The sequence below is a fragment of the Cucurbita moschata genome, unplaced genomic scaffold (genome assembly GCF_002738365.1).
Source record: "Cucurbita moschata cultivar Rifu unplaced genomic scaffold, Cmos_1.0 Cmo_Scf00060, whole genome shotgun sequence".
NCBI classification, from domain to species: domain Eukaryota; kingdom Viridiplantae; phylum Streptophyta; class Magnoliopsida; order Cucurbitales; family Cucurbitaceae; genus Cucurbita; species Cucurbita moschata.
In genome coordinates, this window is record NW_019268576.1 from 303131 (window position 1) to 308903 (window position 5773).

The window sequence follows — 5773 nt, forward strand, 5'->3', positions numbered from 1 at the left end:
TTTGATTTTTTTTTTTTTAATTACAATTTTTTTTTTTTTTTTAAAGTTTGCAATATAATTTTATGGTATAAAAGTACGTTTACTTTTCTGATTAACGGCTCAATTAACTGTCGGTTGGAATAGTTTTATTTCACAAGATCCGTTGGAGGATTTCCGAGTACCTTCTCATTTAATTTTCTTCTACCCGAATCGAACGGTTCAGAATGGATCTTACCTTTCGTCATTTGCCACGCGTCAAGATCTCAAGCTTCCTGGTGTGGGCCTAGCCAGTACGCTCTTAATGGGCCAGTGGGAAGAATTGGGCCCATGGAAACCAAACGGTTGCAACGGCAAGTGCGAGGGATTTGGTCGAAATTGGAAAACGACAAATCGGAACAAACACAGAAGGTGATGCGTGCAAAGAGGAAGTTGCGTGTTCAACGGCTCTCTTGATGAGAAACGATGCGTCGGTTTTCGAAACTGCTGGCGGCTGACGTCGATGCATCAGTTAGTCATGTGCCCGCCGCTCCGGGTATTGTCCGCTCGTATTCCCTGCAAACCACGTTCTTTCATAGTCTCCCTCCCTTTTTTCCTTTCTTTTTCTTAGCAAAAAAAATAATAAAATAAAATAAAATAAAAATTAATACTTCTATTTTCAAGTTGTATTAATTAAATTTTTTTAAAATTTTAAATTAATCAACATTAAAATGTGTAGCATTTCTTTAAATATCATCCTTTTCGAGGATTTTTGTACGATAAGTCGATTAAATTACTGACAAAAATAATTTAATAAGATCAAAATCTAACCTAATCTTTTACTTTTTATAAATGAATTGTGTAGTCCTATATATATATATATATATACTTTAGTTATTTAACAATATCTTATTTATTCACGTAGATCTCATAATAATAATTAAAATCTTATAAAATTTATAAATATTTAGGCGTCATAATATATTCATATTTTTCGCCTATTAACTAAATAACAAAATAAAAATTTCAACCCACAAACATAACTAAAATTCTTCGATTAGAATTGGGTAATACAAATTGTTCGGTAGGGTGAACAATGCCAATAAAATATTATAATATTTATAAAAAGTTTATTTAAATCTCCACTTAAAGTTAGGGTTAAAATCAAAGGAATAATTTATTTTATTGACTTTCTGAAATAAAATTATCCAAGTGGTTGAAAAAAGGAAAATAAAATTCACCGGGAGTAAAAGAGATTCGAACCTAAAAAGGAAGGATTTCACTTGAATCTGAGCAAAGTAACTTTAAATATATTCCGTCTTAAAAGGAATGACGTGGCATTGTCAGAATGGAGATTCGCACGCGGCTGCCCAATCTCCACCGTTAAACTCGCCTGCAAGATTTATGTACAGTTATTTCATTTCTTCCTTTTTCAAATTGTTGGGCTGTTATGGGCCGCGAATCCATATAGGCCCATTAATCAATTTTCATTTATTATTATTTATTAAATATTTATTTTTATTATTATTAAAACAAAAGCATATACATAATTATTTTTTATTATTTATTCTCTAATAAATATTAATTTTAATTTATAATTTTTAAAAGTAAATATAAAAATTAAGTTTAAGATATTAATTAAATGCTCGAAAATAAATAAAAACATGGTTTTGGAATTAATTTTTTATTTTTATTAAAAACAAAAATTTAAATAAACCTTTCAAACAATTCAAGTCAAGTTAACCAACCAAATTTATGGTTGGGTTAGATTGGGTTTAATTCTTTATTTATTAAATTTTATAAAATAATTTATAAGAAATTAAAAAAAAAAATTGGAGATACTATTGGAGTCTTATGAATGTGATAAAAGGGAAAAAGTGGATTATAATATGAAATAAATTATCACCAAATATATAAAGTAAAAAAAGGCGACAATAATCGTCCAATAATTAACCAAATTATTTATCCTTTACATAATTTGCTCCGAAAAGAAAAAACAAATGATTGGATCCGACATTTCAAGAAAAAGAAAAAAACAAATGATTGGGCCGACACTTATTCAGCAGGTGTTCAAATCCCGAAATTTGGGCTTCTCAAAGCCTTTCGGCCCAAATGTATTGGGCCTTCACAATTCGGCCTCTAGTCACCACTCACGGGCCCACACACAATATTTTAGGAGGATTCAAAAATCTTAGTTTAAAGCTTTTATTTTTTTTAGCTCGACAGTATTGCGTTCGACACAAATTTTGTGTAAAATACTCCCATTTTTATTAAAATAATTATAAAAAGATTACAATATTCAAAAAATACCTAAATATTTATTTATAAAATAATTAAATTATTTTAAAAAATACTTTAATTCCCTTGTTAATATATAGACATCGAACTCATACAATTATTAGATTTGACTCGGTTGAACTAGTGGTGATCTTTTAACATTTTGGAGGTTGAGATCGAACTGTAGACATCTGTTTATGGTGGTACATATATAATTTACTAAACTATACTCGAAAGTTACTCAATTTGGTGAGTTTCGTATTTTTTGTATTTATAAAATATATATATATATATATATATATATTCATCAAATCGTTATTAGGGAATAGTCACATCACGGCAAACACGTTGAATAAATTTTTAATGTAAAACTAAAACATGTTGCAAATCAATTTTGATACGATTCATTTTAGAGCGTAATAATATGACTTATAAAATAGACAAATTTCGGACGTAACTCATATGTAGAAAAACAAGTAGATAAGACGATAATACAATTTTAGGTCAAAACTTTAACGAGAATAGAAAGAAAAATAAACAGGTGCCAAACATGTCCCGAAACCAAAAGTTGGATCTAATCAAAATCGGTATATATAGACAACCTAACCTTACAAGAAAAGAAAGAATTCCAAACTCAAAACCAAGCGAAGAAAAAGATTATTATAAATATAGGGAATAACTTTAGAGTGACAAAATGTGGACGGTCCAAAATGTACATTAAATTAGGCCACGATGTTGATTACAAGTGATCTCGAAAGTTTTAAAAACTAAATTAATCAAAAGTACGACATAAGTACTTGACAAGTCCAGCATCGGTAAAAATTAAAGTTCGACGAAAATATGTTAAAATTTAATAGCTAAAACAATTGTAAACATAGGGATTGCGGTATCAACTGCTAAGACAATCCCGAACCTATGATATCAAACCATCTTAACATTTACAAGTTTAAAGAACGTTCTGAAACATTTTTCAAATATATTATATACTTTTTGTTCTCAAAGAATTATGTAACGAGATCATAAAAAAAATTATCGTAAAAATCTCACGGTAATCAAAAGTATGTACCTAAAGTAGTTGAATTATGTTTCCGCGGACACGCTACCTTTATCCATAACCTCAATCTTAGGATCTTCCAAAATCCAACATATATATATATATATATATATATATATATATATATATATATATATATATATATATATATATATATATATATATATATATTTTAAATTTAATAAAAAAACTAGTGGGTTGGGTGAATTATTTATATATTTATGAAAAATATATAGAATATTAATTACCGAAATGATAATTCTGTTGATACATATTTAAATTTATTAAGTTAAAAAAAATAAAATTATAAAAAATAATAATAAAAAAAAAGAATTAAATTCAAGTGGTTTGATTGCTTTAATGGAAAGGAAAGTGAAGGAAGAAGAGAGCCTAAATTTAGGTTAACGTCAATTCAATCACATGCTTCTGTGCCCTCAAAAGATCCTTTTTTCACATGCCCCCGTTTTTTTTACGGGTTTTTTTAAATTTAATTAAATTTAATTTTTTTAATAATTAATTCGCTAGCCTGTAATATTTTTTTAGTTTATTTTATTTTATTAGTTTTAATGATAAATTTGGATGGTACGATATAATATTAAAATTTGTGGGTCACTTGTGAATTAAAAATGCATTTTAACATAATTAATAATGTAAGGATATTTTCTAATTTTAAAAGAATATTATAATTATATTATTTGAATGAAATTGGGCATAAAATAAAATTGATTGTATGGGATGAATGCATGAGAATGAAGGAAAAAGAAATTGAGAAAGGGTTGTACCTTGTTTACCTTGAGAGTGGGTGTAGGCCTCCATGGTCGGACCACTATGAACCATACACTTATCTTCTTATTTTTCCTTCTTTACTGCTATTCTTCTTTACCATTTTCAGCATTCTTTGTTTTCATGTGCGTGGAAGAAAAAGTGAATGGAAGAATCGACTTTCTTTGAAGTCACGTAGCCTAAATCTTGTCCTGTCCTAATATAGAACGGGTTTGTCAGGAAGGAGTTTCTACACCCTTGTAGAGAATGAGGGATCTCAACGCATTTGTCAGGGAGAAAATGCCACACCCTTATAAGGAACGGAGATTTCACCATCCACCCTCTTGAGGACCCAACTGTTAGGAATCACGACTCTCCACAATGGTATGATATTGTCCACTTTGAGCATAAGCTCTCATGGCTTTGCTTTGGGCTTCCCCAAAAGGCCTCATACCAATGAAGATAGTATTCCTCACTTATAAACCCATGATCTTCCACTAAATTAACCAATGTGGGACACTCCCAATCCCAATAATCCTCAACACCAACGTCCTCACTGGCACAGCTCTTGGTGTCTAGCACTGATATTGTAGCAGCCCAAGTCCACTGCTAGCAAATATTACAAATCCACTCCCTTGGCCTTGGAGTCCAACGTCCTTGCTGGCACACCGCTCGGCGTTCTGTTCTAATACTATTTGTGATAGGTCAAGCTCACTGTTAGCATATATTATCCTTTTTGGGCTTCTTCTCAAGGTTTTTAAAATGCATCTGTTAGGGAGAAGTTTCCACACTCTGTAAAAAATTAGGGATCTCACAATCCACTCCCTGTGAGGCTCATTATGCCCTAATATAGAAGGTGTCATACCCTTATAAGGAATGGAGATTTCACAGTCCACCCTCTTGGGAGCCCAACGTCCTTGCTGGCACACCGCCTGGTGTCTAGCTCTGATATTGTAACAGCCCAAGTCCTAACAAATATTACTTTCCAAGAGAAGTTTTCACACCGTTATAAAGGAATGCTTCGTTTCCCTCTCCAACCGATGTGGGATCTCACAATCCACCTCTCTTGGCTTTGGGGGTCCAACGTTCTCACTGGCACACCGCCCAGTGTTCTGCTCTGATACCATTTGTAACATGTCAACCTCATTGTTAGCATATATTGTCCTTTTTGGGCTTCTTCTCAACGTTTTTAAATGATCTGTTTAGGGAAAAGTTTCCACACTCTTATAAGAAATGTTTCGTTCTCGATAATTTCTTGTTGAAGTAAGTAAGGGATACAATGTGAAGTAAAAGTATGTTAATTAATATAAAAAAAAAAACAATGTGATAGTCAAAAGCTAAAGGCATGACAATCTTCCCTATTTTTATTTAGTAAGTGGGAAGGAAGAGGAAGACCAAGCAATATGGACAATCTTTTATGTTTCTCCAAAATTTCAAAATTTCCCACTTTAGGGCTTCAAATTTGAAAGAATTAAGAATGTTGACTAAACACACATCAACAAAGAGAGGAATATTTAATTCAGTGCAATATCTAGTTACAAAAGCGTCCAATTCATGGCCCCCATCAACGATTATTACCCCCTAATATCTACAAAATCTTTTGAATAATCAACTTCGTTTTTTACTATCACAATGTCGACCTATAAAAACAACTCTTCTTCGTATCTATTTTGTCACGCTTTCTTTGAAAAGTAGGATGCTTAAGCGTTTGAGTGAATGATTGTG